At 37.3% G+C, this 27,403-nt stretch overlaps 1 long non-coding RNA gene across 1 annotated transcript in view; it reads right to left on the minus strand.

Moving 5' to 3' along the window:
• Positions 1-19,862, minus strand: part of LOC309487134 — a 175,176-nt gene extending 155,314 nt beyond the window's left edge. The window contains exon 1 of the long non-coding RNA XR_014201775.1: positions 19,825-19,862. This is a non-coding gene — a long non-coding RNA (uncharacterized lncRNA). The remainder of the gene's footprint in view (positions 1-19,824) is intronic.
• Positions 19,863-27,403: the final 7,541 nt, after the last annotated feature.

Here is a 27,403-nt window from a genome sequence, read left to right on the forward strand (position 1 = left end):
ACTGTGAACCATACGATTCCACATGTGTTGCGTTTCACTGCTACCCACCAAGTTTAGAATACCATGCAATGTTAATGCCAACAACATCCATACTCTCATGTCAAAAAGACTCTGATCCACACCAAACACTCTAGTGTGAAAGCTTCCAAGAGAATGTGTGGGTTCCTGACATAGCTATAGTGTCTGCTAGACGTTTTCTGGCGGTCATCAAAAGGAAAATGTTCAAAAAGAGACTGAAAAAAGTATTTTGCTTGCTTTTGTCACATTCACGGTCTGTCATCGTCCTGTCTGCACTACAGTTCCCAGAATCCTCCTTGTTTCCACACCTGAACTCACTCCCTTCATTACCCACCTGTTCGTTATCATCATCATCTGCATCACCTGTCTTGTGTTCATCTGTCTGTGTATTTAAGTTCCTTCTGTTCACTCCTCACTTGTCGGTCAGTGTTTAAATGTTAGGTTATCCTTGTTCTGAGCGCTCGCTCCCTGTTCCTTGTATTTGTGAAAATTGAGAATTAAAACTTTGGTTTCTTCATCCTCGAGTTCGCCTCCTACTTCATCCACCCAGAAGCCTGACAGCTTTATTAATGCCAAAATTTGTACTTTTAATAAGAACAGCAGAAATCAAAGAGAAGTACTAATTTCAACTGCTGTTTGTAAACCTGTGTTTGTGAGAATGAGAGAATATGTACAAGCAGTTTTCTTTGCCTATACACCAAACTGCTTTCCTGAATTCAGTGTGGACAAATCAGTGTCAGCATAAACAATCTTGTCACACAAATCAACTGTTTTATTTAAAAAAAATTATGTACAGCCAATTTCTCGATGTTTGTGTCCCTACCAAGAACAGGTGTCCTCTCAGCACCATTTCCCATCTCATTGTGTTTCCGTTGTGTGGTGAGGTTCCGGCCCATGGAAACAGCTGTTAAATATAGTGAAAGACTACTTTGAAGGTCGCTCTGCTCTAGTTTGTGCCTCAAAAACTAAAACCATTCTTACAAAATGACCTTGTAGGACATTAGAACGGCTAGACTCTTCCTGCATTGTACCCTTGTGAAATATAAGTGCACTTAATTGTATGGAATGTGCATAATAGTGTTAAAACTTTAAAAGTATATATTTTAAAACCCTATTACAGATAATATAATGTTAATGAAATAAAAGGCCACTTAAGTAAAGGCACCCGCACATTACAAGACAATCGGGCCAATTTTGGGCCCAATTCTCCCCTTTTGACAATCCTACCCTTACAAAAAGAAATTTATTCCAGTGTGATATTAGTATACTTCTTTTAAACTAAAAGTAAGAAAGTATAGGCCTACTTACAGAATACTTCTTAAAATTGGACTATACTTGACTGAAAATATAGTACAATGATAGAAAAGTCGGTTTTCTTTAGACATTCTAACTATGTAACTTTGCAGCTACATGTCAACTAACTGTCATTAGAGTATTAGTAGACTGTATGCCTAATATCTGCTAACTCTTTATTTTGATGGTCCCCCAACAGATATTCTACTGACTATAAGTAACTTGGCAACTACAAGTCAACTTATTCTACTAATCCGAACCCTAACACCTTACCATAACCTAACAGTCTTCTGACAGTCTACTTCAGCCTAGTAATACTCTAATGAGAGTTAGTTGACATGTAGTTGAAAACAGGGTTCGTACACCTTTTCCAAGGTCAAATTCAAGCACTTTCAAGGTCCATTTTAAAGCTTTTTCCAGCACCTTACACCACCGTAAATTGCATACCAATACATAGTAAAAATTATTATTTCGTGTTTTTATCACATTAAAAGAGATAATGCTATAAACAGCCAAAATTGTGTTTCGTAATAGCAGAAGGATCAAATATTTAAGCAAATCACAAGTTTTATTTTTCAAAATGTATCACTGTCTAAGTAGATAATGCCTATGGATAATACTATTATATTATAATATTCATTATATTAATGTCCAAATATTGCTTCCCAGATAATGTCCTTTTCAGTCTGTAAAACTGAAGTAATTTCAGGGGCTGAAAATATGAAGACATAGGATTTGAACAGAAATATTTTACAGGCCTTGGTTTTGGGACACATTCTTGATATAGACAAGGTTTGAACAAAATCTGAGACAGTGCAACAACAACCTGTAATTCCATTTTAACCCAGAAGACTCTGACAGTGCACAGGCACCTGCCTGATAAATAGCCTATTGTATATTAATAGAAATAAAAAAAAAATATTTCATTGCCAAGACATATACATTTATATACTGGAATAGAGCAGTGTAAATATTGCATTAAGCCATCCTCAACCTTACAGTAGGCTACTTGTATGACACTCCATCTGACACGATTTCTGTTCAGCAATCAGCGATTGTTATGAACTGGGCTAACGTTTGCAGGTTTTAATTTGCGGGTAGTTAACGTTACAGTTACTGTGCTGTAACTTTGGCTATGTTCACATATTCCACAAATGAACGTGCCATAACGGACATGTAATACTAACGTTACGTTATCACCGCTGTGCTATGACAGCCATTTATTTCAATGGCTTGCGCACTGCGCGAAGATGTTTTGTTGCTGTGTCGACCAAAGCAGAGCGAAGCATTGGCGAGCTTGCGTGCACGCCGCAACTAAGTTAAAAATAGTTCAACTTTTGCCGCTGCGCTCTGTGACGATTACCCGCACGGCCAATAAAAACGGGGCATCCAAACAAGCGCGGAAATCAAAATGAAAACTCTGCCTACTTTTGCTCTGGCCAGCGTAGCGCAAATCGCTCTGTATCTGAAGGGCTACATTTTATTTCTCCATTTAATAAACGAACTATTCAGTCAGATAGGTATTTGTTGTGAAAGAAATACAATTACAATTTCAAGCATTTTCAAGCATTTTATCCAAAATGTAAGCACTTTTCAAACCTTGAAAACACAACATCAAAATTCAAGCATTTTCAAGGATTTCAAGCACCCGTGCGAACCCTGTGAAAAGTTACTTATAGTTAATAGTTTGTCTAAAGTGGACTATCGAAATAAAGTGTAACCGAAAAGTCTAAGTATATTTGGCCTGTACTTGTACTGAATCTTTTGATCGAGATCCATAAAAGTATAATTAAGTATTGTAAGTATACTTGGCTTGCAGTTGTGCTTTCTCTTTTGATTGAGTAGTCTATTAAATACTTTTTTTTTTCACATAGTTTTACTTACAGTCTTATAAACTTACTTTGTTTGAAAATATTGATTTATAAAGAAAACACATGTTCCTGATTCTGAGTATCTGTGGCTAGACCACTGGTAGTGTACATAGGAATTTACTTCAAATCTACTTTACTCTGTTCCCGCCATTGACTGAATTTCCCGGCTATGCATGCTTTTATTGTTATACGGTAGGGGGTAGAACTATCAGTACACCTATAAGTTCACTTGTAGTTGTCAGGAAACAGACTTGCAGAAGTAGTGAATTACAATAAACAAGTTTTATTCAAACAGGTGTATGGTAAGTATAATTGCAGGCAGACAACAACCATGAAGACAATGATAAAGATGCAGTAGAACACAGGTATGTGGCACCACATGCACCCTACACACCAGTATAGCGTAAGGTACTGAATAAATGAGATGTAACCTCTTACAGGGAGTTGGAGAACTGGAGACTGGAGACAGGCAGGATTGGAGACGAACACGGAAGTAGGTATCTCAGGTAAGGAATATCCACAAGTTGGGTGAGTCCTAGTTGAGACCAGACAATGATGGTGTGTGTGTGGTGCAGGCTTTTGTAGAGGGTGCTGATGAGTGTGATGATTCCTGACAGTAACTCTTGGACTGAGTAGACTTCCCTGTCTTCTACGATGGCTGGCAGGGAGGGGCTCGTCAGTGGTAACAGCATCTGTGGAGGGAGGAGAGACAGGTGAGTGGTAGGGTTTGAGATGAGAGACATGAAATACAAGTTGGATGTCTTTGGTGGAGAGCCATACCTTTTGTCTGGGTTGATAAGAAGGTGCTTGGGTCTGCCGGACATTAGCATGGCTCTTGTGTCGTTGAATGGCTCCCTGCAGATGATGATGCGCAGAGTCCCAGACCCTCTTACTCTCTTGGAACCAGTGATTCACAGAAGGAAAGTTGGAAGGTTCCCCAGACCATGGGAACAGGGGCGGTTGGTATCCAAGTACACACTGGAATGGAGAAAGGCTGGTGCTCCTCTGACGCAGGGAATTCTGGGTGTTCTCTGCCCATGCTAAAAACTGGCTCCAAATGCATTCTTGTCACATTGACGATAGGAGTTTTTAAAAATCGAAACCAGTGAAAAAGAGAGCCCATTGTGATTGATGTGGGTTAAGGCGTTTGTCTTCCCGGAATTATTGGAGGTTCTTATGATTAGTCAATACAGTGAAGAGGTGTCGTGCTCCCTCAAGCCAAGTTTGATGACAAGAAGTTCTCGATTTCTGATGTTATAGTTTTTCTCCTCTGGGGTTAACTTACAGGAGAAGGCACATGGATGGAATTTTAAGGTGTCCCCTGCTGCTGGGACAATACTACTCCTACCCCTGTGGATGAAGTATCAACCTCCACTGTGAATGGCTTGTCAGGGTTAGCGTGAGTCAGGAGCGGAGCACTGCAGAAAGCTTGCTTCAACTGCTCGAAGGACTTTGTGGCATTGGTGGACCAGAACAGAGACTTGGGCTTCCCTCAGAGGAAGGAGATAATGGATTGGTAATTCTACTGAATTGAGAATGAATCGTTGGTAGAAGTTACCAGAACCCAGGAACCTTTGGAGTTATTTGACTGTTGAAGGAATAGGCCAGTTGCAGATGGTGTCCACCTTCCTCTCGTCCATGGTGATGCCATCTTGACTAATGTTGTAACGAAGGAACTGTGTTTCAGGTTGATGGAACTGGCACTTCTCCGCTTTCAGGAACAGGTTGAATTGACGTAGTTTCTTGAGGTCCTCTGTAACATGGTAGTGATGTTCAGCTAGATTACGAGAGTACACAAGGATATTGTCAATATAGACCCAAACAAACTGAAGAAACTCTCTGAGTACTTTGTGCATGCAATCTTGGAAGATTGACCAGGTTGACCAAGCCATACGGAATAACGCAGTACGCAAGCCTCCGTCCTTCTTAGCCACAAAGAAAAGAACTGGAAGCAGCAGGGGATGTGGATGGATGGATGCAGCCCTGTTGGAGAGCTTCCTGGAGGTACTCATCCATGGTCTTCTGCTCAGGAATAGATAATGGGTACATTCTTCCTCTGGGCACTGGCTCACCTGAAATGAGATCGTGGGACAGTCCCATGGCCTGTGCTGTGGAAGGTGGAAAGCTTTCTTGGGGCAGAACACGTCACTGAAGTGGGAATAACTCTCAGGAATCTCTAGTGACTGCTTCTCGAGAGGGCTTTCAATGGATGTGGAGTTCACAGGATCCGGCTGGACGGGGCAGGAGTGTTTCAAAGGCAGTTTGGGAAACAGGATGGAAAACAGTCATCTCCACCACTTCAGGACTTCCCTGGTTCTCCTAGAAAGCACAGGATGATTATGAATTAACCACGTTTGCCCTAGTATGATGCACAGGGTAATGAGAGAAATAGACAATACAAGTAATATACACATGATATTGAGTGAGAAAACAAGCTGCTGCATTAGCAGATATGCACAGTTCTGCACAATGATGACATTAGACAGGAGGAGGTAGGAAACCCCCCCCCCCCAAACAGCAGATCTATTGCCAAGCCATGCACTGCTTTTTTTTTTTTTTTTAAATGGGACTGCATGTTTTACTATCTATGTGCACCTTAGCTACCTTGCCGACCAGCTTAACACAAGTGACCTAAGGCTATGTGTGCCTTGGGTACCTTGCCGACCAGCATAGCACTAGTGACTTAACGCTATGTGTGCCTTGGCTACCTTGTCGACCGGCTTAAAACTAGAAATGCATGCTTTGTGTTCTAATGAACAATAGATATAACGATGCAAGATGTTAGAGATAGTAACCCAGCAACCACCTGAGCAAGCATCATCAATAAGTCATTTGATAATTACATAGATTACAAAACCCTTATAAGTCTTATTTGAGAAATGAAAAGCCATTAGGAGTAATAATGAACGACAAAAGCGAGCTCTGACGCTGCATCAACATGTTAAGCATAGCTAATGAAAACATTACCCTTGAAATAAAAGAGCGTATAATTTTTTTGTGCTTATTTTACTTAAACCTTCTTATCCATAGCTTAGACAATGTAGACAAACTTAGACAAACAATAGACCATTTGCTGCTTCATAGACACAACTGCATAACGCTCCAACTTATGCCTAGTAAATCACTCCACAAGACTATAAACAAACGCTTTAACTGTATTGATTGATATTTTTGCGTGACTCGGGCAGACAAGCATCTGAATCAACCACACCCATTTGCACTGCATTGCTAATAAAAACATTGCTCTTGGAAATGAATATGTCATTAAAGTAAACCATTAAATCCGTGAACGGCATTTAAAGCGCAAATGCTTATATCACTTTAACTGTTTTCATATCCATGCTAACACGTATAAACAGAGATGACATACAATATATAATACTTATTCCAGATGTGTTCTAAAAGCACGCTGCAGACTGCTAACAGCAACACTACCGATATTTGTTTAAATGTTTAGCTGCAGCTCATTGGCTGCTGATGCAACAACCACCAGTCAGCTGTGCTATGTAGATAATGACGTGATCACTATCAAATGAGGTAGACCTATCAGCCTGTACCATCTAGAGTTTCATGCCAGAACTAGGTAATAAAATGTCATCTGCGTAGAGAGATATTGCTTGTTGGGTACCCTTAATCGAAATGGAACAAATTTGGTCTTGTCTTATTTTTTGTGCTAAAGGTTCGAGGGACAATGCAAATAACATTGGTGAGAGGCAAACATTGGCATCCTTGCCTTGTTCCTCTCAAGATAGCAAAAGGTTGGGAGTGTAAGCCATTTGTTGCTATAATTGCTGATGGACTATCATAAATTATTTGGACCATGTTAATACATTTCTTGTCAAAACCAAATTTATCTAGCACCCTCCATAAATAATCCCAATTTAATGTCAAAAGCTTTGCACGCGTCTAAAGATAAAACTGCACAAGGGGAATTTTTATCTTTACTTTCATTAATTACATGTAGCAACCAATGTAAATTGTCTGCAGCCGAACGATGTGGAATAAAGCCGGATTGATCACTGAATTAATTTGCAGATCTATTTTTCAAGACATAAAGCTAAGACCTTAGCATGACCCACTTGATATTGCTGCAGTTTAGAGGTTTGCCAGCTATGGATTGGGCTTGGTAACTCTTCTCGTTGAAGGTCTTTTGGTGGCAGAGCAGACGGCAGAGGTCCCTGGAGATTACATTTCCGGCTGACCCAGAGTCAATAAGGGCGGTGACTGAAATAGACACACCGAAGGCAGTAATGAGCACTTTGGAAGTAAGTGGAGTAGAACTAACACATGCGTTTTGGACAAAACTCACCAGAGGACGTGGAGGACGAATAGGGCATGAACTGATCATATGCCCAGCAGCGCCACAATATAAGCTTAATCTCTGGGTCAGCCGTCATAATCAGCGAGTGGATTCAACTTGCATAGGTTCTGGTTCTGGATGGCTGGCTTGCTCTGGCTGGCAGTGCAGGGAGGAAAGCTGACCCTGGGTGGTCTCCTGACACATCAGCATACAATGGGAGACACGAATGGCGGGATGGATGAACTTCTCCAGACCAATGGTGTCATCGTATGCAGCGAGATGTAGTCATAGTGAAGGTGTCAAGTCAACCCCTGATAAAACGTCGTGATGAGTGCAAGTTAATTCCAGCCACTTGCAGCTGCCAGGGTACGGAAATTAAGGGCATAGTCATGAACAGATGATCTCCCTTGATGCAGATGATAAAGCTGGTCACTTACTGATGAATCGTCAATGGGTTCGCCAACAGCAACGAAACTGTCAAGGGATTGCATGACCAGTCCAGACTGCTACCAGGTCATATCAGCCCATTGCAATGCTCTTTAGAAATGGGAAGTTCGGATAATTTTACTGACTCGGATCTTTGAATCTCATTCATCAAAATGAATTTCATTAATTTCATGAAGTAATTTTGTTTATTTCAGCAGAATTCCCCAAACACATCAAATGTTGATCACATTTAGAATAAGAAAAAAAGAGGTGTTGTTTACCTCACCTCCCGATCTAACACGTTCGTTCATCCCGTGACGTCCCCATAAACTGAGCTATGTAGTCTGTTGTCCCGGATACAGAATTGATTAGTTCACCTCTCGAGTCTTCGGGTTCGAGTCCTTCTGTCTTTTTTCACGTAACTGTATGTTGATATTATATGTATGTATCTTTGCTTTATCAAAGTGATTTTTCCCCATCATACGGATAAAGTTTAAAGCATTTCCAACTCTTTATTACCACATTCAATGTTATGGAAAAGAACCATCATAACAAATTCAACAAATATAATTCATGACACGTTTAAAAAGTTCACAAATAGATTTTTATTTTATTTTAAATGTAGTTCATTTTAATTACATTCTAATTATTTGTGTTTTAATCATATTTTGCCATGTTTAAAGAAGTACTCTTAATTTGATGTGTTGACTAACATACTAAAGCACATGTAAAGTACTTGAATATAATTTTAACTGTAGTGTATTCAATTTTACATTTAAAGATAATATATTTTATAAATACTAAATTTACACTTAAAGGGATAGTTCACCCAAAAATGAAAATTACCCCATTATTTACTCACCCTCAAGCCTTCCTAGATGTATATGACTTTCTTCTTTAAGACGAATACAATCGGAGTTATATATATTTAAATAAAAAAGTCCTGGCTCTTCCAAGCTTTATAATGACAGTGAATGGAGGATGATATATTGAAGCCCCAAAAAAGTGCATCCATCCATCATAAAAGTAATCCATTCTGCTCCATGGGATTAATAAAGGCCTTCTGAAAAATATCCATATTTATAACTTTATCAACTAAAATAACTAGCTTCTGGCAGACGGCCTACGCAAGTCAACTTGCGCCAAAAGAGTAACACTTGACGATGACGTAGGATGTAGGAGTAGCGTAAGCTTTGACACCTCTCGTGGTTCAAACATACAGGGCTGGGCAACAAACTCAAGCTTCGCTGACATTTCTCTTTAAAAATTCTTGTTTTAGACTTCTAATTCGCAATCTGTGTTTTGTTTTGCTCTATCCTATCCTCTGCGCTTCCGCGTTCGTCAATGCGTAATGTTTCAGGTCAAGTGTTACTTTTTCGCCGTAAATTGATTCCTATGGCCCTTTGTCGGAAGCTAGTTATTTTTGTTGATAAAGTTTGAAATATGGATATTTTTCTCACAAAAATATTGTTTGGCTTCAGAAGGCCTTTATTAACCCCCCGGAGGCGTGTGGAGTACTTTTATGAAGGATGGATGCACTTTTTGGGCCTTCAAAATCATATCATCCATTCACTGCCATTGCCAGTGGACAAAAAGCTTGGAAGAGCCAGGACATTTTTTAATTTCTATTCATCTGAAAGAAGAAAATCTTTGTGTGTCACATGATCCTTCAGAAATTATGATTTGCAGCTCAAGAAACATTTCTGATTATTATCAATGTTATCTTTTTTTGGATTCTTTGAGAAATATGCAACATAAAGCTACTCTCAGACATGACCTTGATTTGCAAATTTCAATAGGATTTAATTAAAATATTGTAATTAATACAGTACTATTTATCAACTTGGCCTCTTAACTTTTTCGGCTTCATTTTGTCAGTAGCTAATATTTCGTGGCAGGTAGCGATGAGATGCGAACAGAGGCTACATTAGAAATAGAACAGGGCATCAGTTTACTATCGGGGATTTGTTGTGTTGCTCCACATCCAGTAGGCATTATAATGGGTTCTATTTGCTTTTGTCTCGCCGCGCCGCTAGTATCTTGTGTAGACACAGCATTTGTGAATTTAATGTGGATTCATCATCTGCTTTGTTTACCTTGCAATGGCTTGTTCATGAACTTGTCCATGCTTAATGCAGAACCATGCATCTTTCATCTATATATTTCCATGGCTCCCTGCAATTCTTTTGATTTTTTTAATCTAGTGGTCTGGTATTGCATTACAACAACCGCAAACTGACAAACAAACCGCTCAAGCGAGTACTGCGGGTCATTTTGAGGTAATCAAATAGGTAAAAACAATTTTTTGGTGTTCAATTATTTACTTCTGTGCCAAGTAGCCGCATAATAAGCGGGGTAATTACACAGTGGGGTCTTGTATCACCCTGAATATGTTTCTTTTGCATAACAATATGCTGACTGTATACCACTGGTTTAAAGTATAATATTTCCATAATAATTACTCTTTTTATTTTTTTTTATTTTTTTTATGTACTACTTTTTCACCAGGGTATTCCCCACAACGTTCTGGTACGGGATTAGTTTAGCATTGGCAGACACATTTTATTTTGAGATTGGGTCTTATATGTGATTAAGCGAAGCATAGCTGACCTATTAGACACTCGTTGCATGGATCTGTGCATGATTTAATGTACATCAATCATGTGGTGGTAGTGATATGCGTGTCTGGGACCACCCACACATTATAAGACTAACAGCTGGACTCCCTTCCAAACACCACCTTCCCCAGCTGTAAATCGTTTGTTTCCCTGTTGCAAATTTACATTGTGACATTATTTTCAAAATTAAGTTTCATAATTATATTGCAAATTCCTATTTATTTGGGTTTATTTGTTTTTGAAATTACTGTACAATAAAAATACCATACTACAATTATTTATTATATTTAAATTAGTATTAAAAGTGCAACAAATACTACAATGATGTATAAATACCTTACATTTTTACAGTAAGAATGAGTTGTTGTTTAAAAAAAAAAAAAAAAAAAAGAGTAATTAAATAATTTTCTTGAAGCAAAATAAAATGTTCTATTTCTTTCTATGATGTTGAGGTAAAATTTGACCTGGACATGTTAATGACAAGTTTGTCTAGATTCATAAATAATTCAGGATTTATTATTATTATTATAGGTTGCCTTGTTTTAAGGTTGTTTTGAAAGTTTTACTGGAAATTCATACAAAAATACCACAGCACAGGTGTGATGTTTACTTATGAGGAACAAATCTGCTTTGTAATTATAATGTGATATCACACACACACACACACACACACACACACACACACACACACACACACACACACACACACACACACACACACACACACACACACACACACACACACACACACACACACACACACACACACACACACAAAACATATTCAAGTTTCTTTGACATTTCACCTGCTCCTTTCAAACCCTGATCAGACAGGATATTTACGGTGCTAAGCAGACTATATTGCTCCGATGGAATAATAGACAGGGGATTGCCAGCTTAGATGACACTTTTTGAAAACATGATCGTGTCTTGAGAAGCAGCTCTCTCCTTTTTCCGCCCCAAGTCCCAAAGGTCTGTATTGAGGAACACATAAAAACAGGTAATTGAACCGGTCTGGCTGGCATTACGCGACTAGGATTTCGTTTTTCATCCTTTAGGAACCTTGAGATATTAGTTTTAATATCTGTCATGGCTTTATTCGGCAAAGGTCAGCTTCTGTCACAGCCTCCTTATGTGTGTTGATCCACTGCACTGCATTGGCTACTTCACTAATCCTCATAGTACTTGTGCCTCAGGTATCGAGGGTGGAAATGTGTCAACTATGGAAGTAGGTTATAAGCTCAGGGATAAGTCTAATAGCTTCATTTCTCTCTCTCTCTTTCTCTCTTTCTCTCTCTCTCTGGCTTAGCGACTGTATTGTTATCGACCTGGCTTCGCTCCAGCACTTCAATTCAAAGAAGTTTGTCTTATTGAATTTCATCCAGAAGAGATATTATAGTCTAAAAAGGTAAAGTTACCCCTAGGCCCTCCCTTGAGTCTATGATAGTCTCTCTGTCCCCTTTTCTGTCTGAGAGAGTCAACAACAGCTATTTGACCGAGACCCGTGGAGACACCTTCTTCAGACGGTTGTTTACATTTTCCACTCAACCTCTGGAACCCACCGTTGGTCTCAGGTGAGCAGCAGGTGCAGATGCCAGGACAGAGTCCGTGTCTGAGGGTGAATGCAAGGGAAATTCATTCCGTAGAGAATATATTAGTAGTAATGAGCTCCTGTGTTCATTGATAACTCCTGTTGATTCAGGAAGTGAACTGACAAATCAGCAGGATTCTCAGAAATCTGTCAAAATAAGAAAAATCTGGCCGCTACAATGATGATAATTGGAATTCTTCAATAATTACACTACCATTTTAGCACTAATATATTTGAACAATCAAATAGTACTATTGCGTATAACAAAACATCATTGTTTTATCAAAGACATGAAGAGGCAAGTTAGCATGGCATGGCTGTTAAACAGGGTTTAGTGTAGGTGGCATGTTATTTTCAAATGCGATAGAGCATGAAACTTTAAGCACCACTCAACAGACATTTCTTTAACAACCTGCTGCAATACAACAACCAGCTTAATAAAACATTGCCAGCTTCACGCTTATCTATTTTGGAAACTAAATGTGCTTTTACAGCCACTTACTGGACCTTTCACACAAAATTTTTTTGGGATTTTTAAAATAGCGTAATATAATTTCACAGAAATGTTGCCACAGGCTAATTTTTACAACAAGCCTGGGTCAGTTACAGTGTATAGTACCTATATAGTAATATAGTTCATTAAAATAAAAGCAGACTGTTTACGGTTGACAAGAAACGTAGCAAGCTGCAGCAGCGTTTAAACAAGATACGGTTTTTGCTGTTTTTTTTTTTTTTTTTCTCTAGGCCATTAGCTTAAAAAATACAGCTAAACATATAAATATGAATATTTATAATTGCAAAATAAAAAGCATTAACTTTTAAAGGGGAAGAGAAAATGTTTTCTATGTAAAAAAAAAATTAAATAATTTTTTTTTACACATAGGTACAAAATAGAGTATTTTTTAGTACTTTTTATTTCCCGACAAATGGTCAGTGAAAGGAGGTGCTTAATCCTTAAGCCTCAAATCCTTTTTTACAGAGTAACCTTCAGATCCTCAGGAGGTTAAACTAAATATTCTATGAGCAGTTTTATTTTTTTCAGAAATGTTTTATTAGGTTTTCAATTTTTGCCACCCGAATGTCCAGAACTGAATAAAGTTTAAAACAGCAGTTTGTGTGATTTTTAGTATTTTCACCAACAAAAGCTAAAAAAAATTGCCATTAAAATTGGTAGTTTTTAACTACAATGAATATCAGTTCAATATATAATTTATATTTATTCAATACAATGTCAATACAGTGAAAGTCAAAACCTGTGAGGTGGAACATATATAAGGGTGGGGGATACAGATATTTGATGTGTTCAAAACGATCACATTTTCATCCTAGTTTTTTTATTTAATTTTATTCGATTATATGAACTCCACAAACATGTAATTTGTACCAAAGTCGTTTTTTTAACCAAGAACCAGTGATAAAATGGGTTCTGTATTAATCACAATGCAAAATACAGATAATGACTGTCCTCATTAGTACAATGCAGTGGATCTATGGTGTTGCTCAGCAGATGGAGGTGTTACCCCATCACTGTTACCCTCAGAGGCAAAGGCACTCTCAGGTTTCAATCCCAACAGTGGCAGTCCGCTCCTCGTGTCTGAGTGTGCCAATGTAAAGTGGTGTAAACATTAGTTCTTAAGCTAACACCGCAGAGTGTTTTCAGCTCTTAACATTTCCAGTAAGCAGCTACTGCCACCACTGCTATTAATAATGCATACAGAAGAAGGAAGTCCTTCAATTTGTCAGCTGTGTCGACCAACAGATGGATCACAGTTACTGTAAATGAAGCTAACATGTCTAAAAGCAAACCCTCATATTAAATTAAATACATTGACAAAGGTTAATTGGAGAAGGAAATGGCATTTATTATTATGTTGTCACCAGCAATCCGCTTTTGAAAAACCTAGTGAGCTGCATACGACAGATGTAAGTTTCAAAAACTATAGGAGAATGATTATTCTTGAGATAAATCCAAGATGGCGGATGAAGTGAGAGAAATGGTGCAACTAATTAATATAATAGGCTACAAAGTTTAGATATTATCATTTAAAAACACCACAGTTACATTTTATTTTAAGGTGTCCTTACAGTGTAATTATACATTTAAGTACTGAGTAATATTAATTAACAACATGAAGCCAGTAAGAGCTGTGCGTGTAAACCTCACTCTAGTCTCAAGAGGCATGCTAGCGGCTGCGGTCTTCAGCGTACTTGTTAGCTTGCCGGCCTTCCACACCAGAGACCCGGGTCGAATCCCGCTCGGAGCATGTCGAGTAGGCCCGGTTACATATAATTAGGATTAGGATTTGGTCTAGGGTTAGTTGTAATTATGCATCATTTACTGTTATTACTACAGTTGTCAGGGTTTTGTCTTGTTTAGTTGTCTTGGTTTCATGTTTTACCTTTTCAGTTTAGTCTTAAGCGTGTCCTAGTTAGCCCCCCCCCCACTATACTACTATACTATTCAATTCTGTATTTATTATTTAGGGTTTAGTTGTTTAATTGTATACATTGTATTGATATATTGTCCTAACCAATCCCTAACCCTAAACATACCCATTGGTAAACCCTCTTGAAATATGTAACCTAATTTGTTTCATTATATGAGCAACTATATTCTATATTCTATATACATGAAAAAATATATTCTGGTTTTAAATTCAGTTTTCTTGGAAAGAAAGACCGCAGCTCAGCATGGCACTTCACGTCTGATGTGTGACCCTAAAGTGCAGTAAACAGTAAAAAAAATTGCTCTACAAACTAGTTTGTTTAGTGCATTAATACATTAAAATAATTTGAACTGTTGAACTGCACAATGAACTGTTTTTGCACAGCTAAAAAGTAACTGGAGACTGCTGACACCGACAGCCTTGCACATTCAAGTTTAAAATGGCCACGCCCATCCTTACGTTAAAAATAAGATAGAAACATCATTAAAAATGAATAATTTCCATGGGAGAAATATTTGCATCTGCTTGTTTGAAGTTTGAATCAGGTCTACTCTGTTGGAGTAGAATTGGCTAGTGGCGCTGTCACAAAAAACTAGGGTCCTAGAAATGCAGTCCTGGAACTGTGGTCTGGTATTTTAGGAATATAGTATTGGTGATTTTCAACCAAGGGGGACCAGCCCCCCCGCAAGACCCCTGAGAGTCCTGGTGCCGGGATTGATTCCTCTGTGTCATGCATCTCCTTAACACCTACATATATGTGACAATAATGAGTACATGTGACATATACTGTATGTTACAAGGACACTGTAAAATAAAATTTTAGAACATAGAGATCATGTTTTATTCCCTTATGTGGTAGCCTTTAAGGTATTACCATGTTTTTTGAAATTGGTACCAAGGTAATACCTTGTAATACCAAGTTTTAGTCATTACTATGACATAGTAATTCCGTTTTTTTAATACCTTACTCCAGTATGATATGAATATGGTGGTCTCTCAGTACCATGGTATCAAAGTACCGTCTGATTACTGTACTTTGTTTGAATTACTCGCCGACTTTCATTTTTCTCTCTTAGTGAATGAGTAGCACACAACCACTATGAATGACACAGTATACAGTAGAAAAAGGTGCCATAACAAATCTTAGCTCAGATTCGGCGTGGTGGAACGCGTGTGCGTGTCTTCGTGCCATTATAAACAACAAAGAGGAGTCAAAACATTCCGGCACTGCTGTTCAGCCCATGTTTTGGCCACTGCAAAGGATCCTGTGGTGGAAATGTCAGAGGTTGAGTCAGCACAGAGACATGCCGCTGGTCTGCTAAGAGAGAGAGGAAATGTACTGATTGAAGGAGATGAGGGAAGTATATGTGTGGATTTGCTCAGTTCCAAGTTAAGGTTTTTCTCCAAAACAATCCTGACTTGCTTGCTTTGTTGGTCATTACTTAGTCTCACTTGTCAGACCTTTGACTAGTGACAATAAGTCTGGTCCACATTGCAGCTTTGGACCAGAACCACCAACAACCACAGACTTACTGTGTACAGAAAGAGATTGTCTGACTGACATTTAAAAAAAACAAAAAAACAATCACTGCTTGTTCTGTTTCTAAGTGCCATTTAGGGGGGGGTTTATCTAAAGTATGTTGCACAATAGTAGACCTACATGAAAAAAGATTTATAATTGAATAATGTTGTGAGTGTTAGACTCTGAATTTGGAAAGAAAACACGTGTAAATATGTGTAGTGTTGTGAATATGTGTAGACATTGTAACCAGATTGTCTGCTGTAGAAGAGTTCTGGTTGTGGATATATAGTTTACGAACCAACATGCGTCTCAGACTAAAGATTTAATCTGGCAAATCGGGTATCTTGCAAACATAATTTCCAGACAGACAGGTTTGTTGCAGTCAAGCAGTCTCATTGCAACTTGCAATTTCACAAGTCCTTGCCAGTTCTGTGTTCAGTTGAGCCTGAACCACTAAACCACACCACCTACATGGAAATTTTGCAACGTTTGTCATATTTCTGCAGTTTTTCCAAATAAAACATAATCTTGATTATGAGCCATTATGAGTGGATTAACTGTCCCGATAATTCCATAATTTAACAATGGGCACATAAATACACAATTTGGTGTTCTTGAACTACAGGCACAATTATTTATTTGTTAAAAGAGATTTAAATTTTTTTTATTGGTAACAATTTTGATTTGTCCACTTTAGAAATTCTATAAGTAACTTTGCAACTACATGTCAACTACCAGTCATTAGTATCAGTAGACCTTCTGCTTAATATCTGCTAACACTTTATTTTGATGCTCCCCCAACAGACTATAACTTTGCAAGTACATGTCAACTTATTCTACTTACCCTAACTCTTACCTAACAGTCTACACTAAAGCCAGGCTCAGACTACAGGAGTTTTTAATCTCAACCGATTGTGAAATCTGGTTGCATCACTCACATAAGGAGAATCTTCACAGATTTTTTTCTCTCAAATCTCAAACCTGCACACATTACAAAATTTGAAAATCGTGGCGCATCACGAACTACAAGATATTGTTAAGATTATCATGCCAGATTTAGCACCTCGCGTAGTCTCACAGGGAAGTGGATGTAAACAAAATGGATACTGTGTCGCTGCAACTTGCTGTAGATATTATATGAGGAGACATTATAAAGGAGGTCGTGTTGTTGCCGCATTTCCACTAGCCGTTCCTTCATCTCTGTTGTTCACTGAACCCGTACAGCTGCTTGTTTCGTAGTCACCATTTCAATCACTTCCCGTCTCCTTGTAGACTTGTCTCTCATTGGCTATTGTGGAAGTACTGACGTAATCATAGTGTTAATAATCCCGTGAAACATTCAAAACATTTTCCATATATCATGATCACAACTTGTTATAATTGCTTTAACGAACTCATTGTTTCTGCCTAAATGAATACATGATGTTAGCTTACGGCATGATTTGTATTAACTTAAAACTCTACATATGGGCATTATTTTGACAGACACCTGATTACTCTTAATTGCAATGTAGAAAAATTTATTTTCTGTAAAGCTGCTTTGAAACAATATGTATTGTGAAAAGTACTATACAAATACATGTGAATTGAATTGAATTGAATGTAGTTGCAAAGTTAGTATGTCTAAAGTGGACTATCGAAATAAAGTGTACCATTTTCAGATTTTTTCAGCATTAAATCTGCTTTGGAAACATTTTACCATGCTTTCATCGTTTATTTTTTGCTTTATTTTTTCTACAGATGTTATTGTTTTACCCTTGTCACTGACACAGACCTTCTTAAAATTAATTTATTAACTAATTATTAAACATCTTAAAATACCATGAACTTACTAAACTTTAAAAACTATTATAAAACTTTGATTTAAAGTGTGAAATAACATCAGTGAAGAACTTGAGATGTATTTTGAGTCATGAAATAAAAACCAAGGTAAATATTATGCAAAATTAGTATACATGGTAGCTGTGAAATTAGATTGAGCAAGACAAAGGAGTCATTTTAATCCAAAAATGCTTGTAAAAATGTTAAACAATTAAACTAGTGAGAAAATATATATGAAAAGTGTAAACGGTGTTTATTTTATCCACAGAGTCAAAAGTGACCATGCAATACCCAATTACTGGCTAATGGTGACTTTCCACCACAAAACAATACGAAAATTGCTGCTGCTTCTTCTTTATAAAAAACAAAACAACAACCTTAAATTCAACTTTACAAACCTTTGTTTGGACCACATTAATTATTTAAAAGCTCCACAAGATCCTGATTGAACTGGTCAAGGAAATGTTTGCCATTATCAAATTATTATTAATTCTTTTGTCAAAGTCATCTAAGATCAGTGGGTATTGTGCAGCGACTTCTTGCTGCTGTAAATGGCTACTGCTAAAGTGAATGTGTTTAGCTCTAGCTTCTCTGCTCCTCTTGCCTGGCTGAGCTCCTTTAAAGGTGCTGCTCATGCTAATTGTGGCTGTAATCAATCTCTGCTCTTTTTCTGCACCTCACAGGAGGCCGTCATCTGCCTCTTTGATGTTAACTAATGACCCTACCAGCAGGCCATCTCAAATGCATCGAGAGAGAGAGAAAGAGAGAGAGATGAGCAGAGAGAGGAATATACTGCAAAAATGATTCTCTTAGGCCATGTCCACACTAATACGTTTTCGTTTGAAAATGCATGTTTTTCTCTCCGTTTTGGCCTTCTGTCCACACCGAGATGGCGTTTTTATTAATGTAAACGAAGCTTTTTGAAAACGCACTCCAAAGTAGATAAATTTGAAACCGCCGTTTTTGTGTTGTAGTGTGTGGACTGTGAAGCCAGAGGTGTTTGAAAATGATGACGTAAGTTTAGTCATGTGACTTATATTGTACCAATAGATATTCATGTTTATACTGGCGGTATTGTGCCTGCTATTCACTTTTGCACAGTTGCTAAAATATATAAAATATAACACTATAAAATATTATGAAATATAATACTTTGCACACTCTTCATATCACAGTCCTGCAAAGATGACACAATTTACTCACATTTGCTCATGGCACATCAGAGTATCCGGTTTAATGTAGACGTAGCCTTAATTAGAAGTTAATTAATCTAGTTTAGTCTAGATTTCCAATAGAAATATCTGAATATCCTTAAACCAAGAGGCTTCAGAAGTTTTGCCGAATTTATTTTTTACTCCATTATGTTCAGTTTTCACAGACTTTTAGTTTGTATTTCATCAGTTCCTGTGTTAGTTTGTTTGTATTCCCGCCACTCGTTTCCATGGTCACCGTCGTTATGAAATTGTTTGTTTCAGCTGTGTTAAGGTCCTTTCACACTGGACGAGATTTTGGCGTACGAATAATTCGCGCAATGGTTTTATTTTTTCCGCTTCAGTGTCGATTTTTTTAAAACTTTTGTGGCGACAGAAAAGGCTTCAGCCACATACTAACACATACTAACAAGGACAACGATTTGAAAGACAATGAGTGGCGTAGCATTGCCAACCAACTCGGTTATCACGACTGTGAGTAGGCTATGTTGTGTGATAGTTTTAGTCGTTGTATAGTCCTGTGCTGTGTAGGCTAGCAGGCTAAACTACAGGGGATAGAAAGCTAACACTATTATCGTCAAAGATAGAGACAGAGACCGTGTTTACTTTGAACATGTAACAAAATGTAGTGAGACTATACATTCTTTGTGTGATATCTACAGTTTCGAATGATTTTAACTTACTTCGTGTGTTAATGTGTATTGACATTAGAAAACGCACTGTGTTTAGTTGAAGACGCAAAAACAACCTATGTGAGAAAAACGAGAGAAAAAAGGAAACTGAAAGTGTACATTAGCATACTGCCCTTCAGACTCTCTGTTCTTTAAGACTGGGTGCACCCAAAACCTTATTTTCTGTCTTTTAAAGAAAATGAAAAGCTCGTCTTCACTGGATGATGATGATGATGATGAAGTGTTCATGTTTTCTCAGCTGTCGGAGCGAAAGTTTTGGAATGTTGAAGCTCTGAACGTCACAGACCTCGCAAATTCGCGTTGCGGATGATTTTGACGCGAACTATTAGCTTTTTCGTTACGCTTTTTCGTTACGCGTCCGGTGTGAAAGTGCCTTTAGATTAGACAATTTCCTTGTTTGAGTCCGTCTAAAGGCCCCCTGAAATCAAAATTTTTGTTTTTTAGCTTTTAGTATGAATATGTTAGCATTAAAGGAGCTGTATGTAAGAAATGTATTTCAATTAATAATAAAATGGCCCTGATATGTCACTAGACATTAAGAAATCATGTTCATTTCAAATACTTATATCACTGACAACAGTAGTCCGGACAGGATATTGTCATTTAAAAAGTGAAGTTGCAGCCCTCAACTGATGTTGATGTTGTCATCTTGTGTTTTGGCCTGATGCTCCACCCTCCACCTATCTACCAATCACGAAGTCAGTAGTGTTTCGGCATCGGGGTTGCCAGCTCTGCTCTAGTTACTACAGCTACGTAGCAGCCTACGTTCCTGCTGAATCCTGCAGCCTATCTGGCAACCTCGAGTCAGGGGGGAGGGGGAGGGGATACACTGCTCTACAGTAATTTGAACGTGATTGCAGTACCAGTTTTGGCCACAATCTTACATACGGCTCCTTTAAGATTATAAATAAGCTGGTGTGTTCCAAAACAATGACAAAACACACATTTAGGAGATATAAGCATTGGAAAGTTACAGTCTCCCACTTCCGCTAAAATGGATCACAGATTTTTATGACATCAGACTTCAGCTTCTCATCACATCTTCTGTCCAATCAAATGCTCTCTAGAATCTAACGAATCATCAGCGCTCGGATTTGCTTCCATGGTGCTGTCAAGTACGACTTGCCGTCTGTGAGGTAAACTAAACTCTATTGGCTATTTTAAAAAGGGGGAGGAGCCCTTCAATATGTCCTGTCTTAGTTTCCTGTTTTAGTGGAAATTACGTCAACGCATCATACAAAGCTGGGCGTTCCAAGGCTCTTCAGTGGGCCTTTAAGCTGTACCCTTGCCTGCACTCCTCCATTACATTTAGTGTGTTTTGCTTCTGCCCGTTCATCTGCCTAGGGAAATATTATTATTAAACTTTGTGTTTTGGAACTTAATTCTTCATCTGCCTTCCTGCAAACACACTTGACACCAGAAATATAAGTTTAACAATTGTATGCGTTTCATACTTTTTTCTAAAGCATTTATAAAAGCGTAAAAATCATTTGCATTTTTACAAAAATCTGACAACAATGTTTTTTTGTTTTTTTTCTCTCAAAGGACATTTTGCTTTAAGAATATTTTTTGCCCTGGTCCAAAAAGGCAGTTTTAACTGAAAGTCTGGACATGTCGCCATATTAATGTTACCATTTCCCCCATTCATATTTCTCCTACATGTCTCTGACTCCGCGCACCGGTGGGTTTCCTGTTCCTTACATCACATTATTTATAGCTCCACTTTTCATCTAAAAGTCTGTGTTATTTCCTCAATATTAAACTGTTTAAAAAACACTGTTATTCCATTGGCTGGGAAATTTGGATTCAGAATCCCAATCCAAACACGAACAAGCTAAAGCTTGAACTCTGTTGAGTGATTCTCGTGGATTCTGTATTAATCTGGAACCTCAATCACTCGTCACTCCTAATGTGTACATTAAATCATATTGTTTATATCAGCCCAGCAGAAGGGTGGCCTTTGTTCCACCCTTTGTAATGTTTACATGAAAGCCTACCGAATCATGAAACGTAGTAAATTAAGATAAGATATTATACCGCACAACCAATGGTGCATTGTTTATGATGCACATATACGTGGCTTCGGATATAATGAATACGCGCACAGACAGTGTATCTATCTTTCAGTAGGCTGGAAGGGTGTTTAATATTCATCTGAGCCTGTCGTTGTTTTGGGAGGGCTACATATGGTGTAATTATGTGGGTAATTTATACCTTCATAAAGCAGTGCCTTCTGGTCCTATGTGAGTAAACTTTAATGTGAAACAGACAGTGGGAGCGCTTCAGCGGTGCTGTGAGAGAGCGTGACTGCTCTAACTGCTCCCCTGAGTGCACTGGAATCCACCTCACACTGCCACTGTCCACTCTCACACACACACACACACACGAAACTGAGGCAGGATTGTATATCTGCACTGTGTTCACCACACTTTACATGGATTATTGTTTGCGATTAGGCCTAGAAACACTGTAAAATGTGAACATGTTGCAGTTGTTACGTTAAAGGTGAAGTGTGTAATTTTTGCGGCGTCAAGCGAATTGTAAAATGAATAGATTTCATTTATGTAACACGGGCAGAACAAATTTCTGTGAAAAATCAATAATATTCACATTTAAAACCAACCCAGACTCGCTGGAAATATGCGACTCTGGATGTGGATATAAAAGTCTACACACCCCTGTTAAAACAGCTAGTTTTTGTGATTAATCAGTTCAGAACTTTTAATCAGCATGCTTAATGTAAAGTCTGTCATTAAAAACCAAAGTGACATATTTCAAGTGTGCACACCCCTGAACTAATATATTGAAGCTTTTTTCCGCCACAGAATAAAACATTTGAAAAGATAATTACGACTTTTTATCTCACAATTCTGACTTTATAACACTCAACTGCAACTTTATATCATGCAATTTTGACTTTATATCTCCTAATTGCGTGTTATAAAGTCAGAGTTGTGAGATATAAACATGCAATTCTGAGAAAAAGTCAGAATTGCAGTTTATTTCTCGCAATTGCGAGTTTATATCTCACAATTCTGCCTTTATAACACACAATTATTTGCGACATTATATCATGCAATTCTGACTTTATAACTAGCAATTGCGACATTATATCATGCAATTCTGACTTTATAACTAGCAATTGCGACATTATATCATGCAATTCTGACTTTATAACTAGCAATTGCGACATTATATCATGCAATTCTGACTTTATAACGAGCAATTGCGACATTATATCATGCAATTCTGACTTTATAACTAGCAATTGCGACATTATATCATGCAATTCTGACTTTATAACTAGCAATTGCGACATTATATCATGCAATTCTGAGAAAAAAAAGTCAGAATTGCAAGTTTATTTCTCGCAATTGCGAGTTTATATCTCACAATTCTGCCTTTATAACACACAATTGTGACATTAATATATTATGCAATTCTGCCTCTACACACAATTGCGACATTATATCATGCAGTTCTGACTTTATAACTCACAATTGCGACATTATATCATGCAATTCTGAATTTATAACTAGCAATTGTGACTATCATGCAATTCTGAGAGAAAAAAAGAGTCAGAATTGCAAGTTTATTTCTCGCAATTGCAAGTTTATATCTCACAATTCTGACTTAACACACAATTGCGACTTTATATCACGCAATTCTGACTTTATAATTAGCAATTGCGACTTTATAGCATGCGATTCTGAGACAAAAAGTCAGAATTGCGAGATAAAAAGTCGCAGTTACCTTTTTATTTTATATTCTGTGGCAGAAACAAGCTTCCATACTAATAGTTGAAGCACCCTTTGATTTTATTACAGCACTCGGTCTGTTTGGATAGGAGTCTATCAGCTTGGCACATTTTGACTTAGCAATATTTTCCCACAAAATCATTCCAGATCTGTTAAATTGCAAAGGCATCTTTATTAATCAATAATCTGCCCATAAAAGTTGTTGGTGTTTTACTCCCTAAATAATGTTAATTTCAGCTGGAAACTGCAGTAAAAGGTCTGCACTTTTGCTGACATGTGGAGTCATGAACCTAGGTTATTTAAAATTGGGTTGTTTAATGACCGAAATTTGTTCAGCTTGTGTTTAATGAATAAGGCTCAATGATTGTTCCCTTCAGTTTTCATGGTTTGGGCAAACCATGCCATTGGTTGAGGCACATGCTCAAACGATGCACCACCGAGCCACAGTTTTTGCAGTCTTCAGGAAGTTAACTTACAAATGGTTTAGTTATACTGCACACTCTTTACCTTTAATGTGCTATTTATATTTGATGTGACCTTTAAAAAAAGACTTTTATTACCATATCTTAATCTTTTCCTTTTTTTTCAGCAATATTATTACTTTTTTTTTTATTTAAATTAATACCAGTTAAATTAGATTTTAAGATGTTAAGTATAGGTTACCTAACAAATCATTTTTTTCATAGCAACATTAGATGTAGTTTTCTGAAAGGTCAGTGGATGATCTTACTGCAGTTATAACTGCAGGTGAGACTAAAATGGATTTTAGTGGACATTTATGGACATTACTAATATTCAACATCTTTCCCTGACAAAACTCTAACTTAAAGGGTTAGTTCATCCAAAAATGAAAACTCTGTAAGTTTTTGATGAACTATCCCTTTAACCCTTATATATAAATCACCCAAAAAAATATTTAAGTATAAATACAGTTTAAATAATATCTCATTACTTTTTATTTTTTTTATTAAGATTATTTTCATTATAATTAAGCTCATTTCCCCCTGCAATTCTCATTACCATAATGAAAAACAAAACAAATTCTCATTACCATAATGTAAAAAAGTAATTATATCTAATCTACATCTTATTTATACTTAATTGCCCTAAAGATAGGCTTCATTTCATTCACCTGATTATTAGATGACCAACCCGCTGATTACTATATGCTGTGTCTACCACTGCATTGTAACCGGTTGCCACAAAATAAAGTTTTAAAAGGGTTTAAAAGACAATTCAGACACACTGACAAAAGTTGAACTGAATCGAGCTGAATAATGACACTAACTTTGCAACATTGCCACTATCATTGAATGGAAATGAATCAACATTGAACTGACTTGAGCTAATAATGACACTGTTGTCTTCTGTTGAGTTGCTGTTAGCTGAATTAAACTTGTTTCATGTGCGATGAACTCCATTGACACTGTCATTGAACTAAATTGAAACAACACTGAACTGACTTGAGCTTAATGATGACACTATTATCTTCTGTAGACCTCAGCTGACATTTAATTAATTTCGTAATTGATTGATTATTTAACATTAAAGTCGGCAAGAAACTATTGTGACATATATCTGAGTAAAACTGCTTCTCGAGCAAGAAAAAATGTAGAGCAGGACTTGATTTTGTGCATCATGAGGAATTGATTGGATTGTTGGATCATTGTTATTTGCTATTGGTCGATCACATGTGAGTGACAGGTTGCCCCGCCCTCGCGCCAGAAAACACACCATCAGAGAAAAAAAAGATGTCGCTGCAAGAGGGAGGGGAAGTTATTTGATAACGAGGACACATGAAAAAAAAAAGAAAATAATGATGCACATAAATCATTTATAATAAATACTGCAATATTCCATAAAAAAAATGCAATTTTTTATTTCATGGTGATTTTAACATCACTGTTATTTTCCTCTTTATTAAACGTGAAGGTGTTTTGAAGCAATCTTAATTGTTTAAAGCGCTATACTAATAATAAGAAAAATGGTCTGTCACTTGTTTTTTTTTCTTCTCATTGTGATAACGCTGCCCACAGTGAAATTTTAAATCATCCTTCACACATCTATTAAACATTAAATGTGATTGTGTTGCTTTGTGTTGTATTGCTGTTCAGTGAGGACAGAAACATCTGAAAACATCTGGTCTGAATACACAGTGTTAGATCTGTTGATCCCTGTTCCATGGACATCATTTTCCATATTATGTACTTAATCCATGTAACAGTGTCAAGATAAATGACTTTCTATGATGATTTGGAGCCGAGCGCACACAGGTGTGTGTGTGTGTGTGTGTGTGCACTGCAAGGTCATGAATGCATGCACATTTCCTCCACCGTCACGCCTCCAAAGAAAAGTCAAGTAGTGCACACACAGTTCCCACTGTTGGCTTGTGTGGAGAACCCACTTCTGCTGCTGCTCACTACTGGAAAAAACAAAACAGTACTATACAACCCAACACACATGGGCTTCATCATTTACTGACTCCCAGCACCAGGTCAGGAAAGAAATGCTCTTTCATGGCAAATTCTGCTTCTGTCATAAATCTATAGGAAACAGTGGGCTTTGTTGTGGCCTGACACGTAGGAACAGCCAGACGCCACAAATGAGATTACATTTGAGAGCGAAAGAGAGAGAGCATTATTATTATTATGACTGTAAATCAGAATGGATGAATGGAACGTCTTCATGTCCTCACATAACATTTCCTGTTTTCTGTCTCACATGAGTTCGAGTAGCTACTGTACATTTAGGGAGATTTGTTTCACCAAGCAGTGGCTACAGTACGTTCAGAATAACATACTGCTATTTGTACTATTTTGACTTTAAATAGTATATACTAGGCATATTGTGCAGTGTTTGTCAAAATGCGCACTTGCGCAGTATAACAGATCCTAGAAGATCCTAGATTGCTCGATCTTCCATTTTTAGTGTGAATGAACTGAAAGGAATGTTAAATATTTTTTTTTCAAATTCATTTGTGATTTAATATATCTTTCCTGATTCTTATTTGATCAGACTGGCGAATTTTAAGCCTTTATAAACAAAATTTGATAAAATACACTACCGTTCAAAAGTGTGGGGACGGTATGATTTAATTATGTTTTTCAAATATGTATCTCATGCAAAATAACCATGGCTGCATTTATTTGATCAAAACTATTGTAAACAATTTTTTTATTAATTTATTTCTCTGATGGCCAAGAATAATAATAAAAATAATTTATTTTCAGCAGCCAAGAAATTAGCTGCTAAAGAAATATTTTGTATAATTATAACAGTTGTAAACGTTAATGCTGCTTAATATTTTTGTGTAAAATATATTTAAAAAACAGTTATGTTTTATGAAAAATATACTTTTACATTTTTTCACCATTCTTTGATAGAATATTCAAAATAACATTTATAACAATAAAATAGATTTTAAGTAAAAATGTGTGTGTGTGTGTGTATACTGCTGATTTCATCGCTTACATGTTAAGCATGACACCATGGGTTACCATGAAAATGCTGTTATCTGTTAACCATTCAGTACCATGTTATAAATCAAAGTATCATTGTACTGCCACAATACTGGAATTTTTCATAGTAGTAACAACATACAGAAATTCTGTGGGAACGGATTGTCACAAAAATCAAGAAGGTGAACCCCCGTTTGTTCACTTTATTCTGTGTGTTTGAACATCTGTAAAGTCTTCCTGCAGCTGCCGCAGAACAAATGTCTTCTTCTGTGGAGAGCCAGAGGTCTGCTGACCTTCTCTACACCTGCCATGGCCCCTCAAGGTGAAGGAGACATAGAGAGAAATGTTTACTAATCCTACTGGGAAGCTCCTGATTA

The sequence above is a fragment of the Leuciscus leuciscus genome, assembly GCF_965113295.1.
Source record: "Leuciscus leuciscus genome assembly, chromosome: 22".
Taxonomy (NCBI): domain Eukaryota; kingdom Metazoa; phylum Chordata; class Actinopteri; order Cypriniformes; family Leuciscidae; genus Leuciscus; species Leuciscus leuciscus.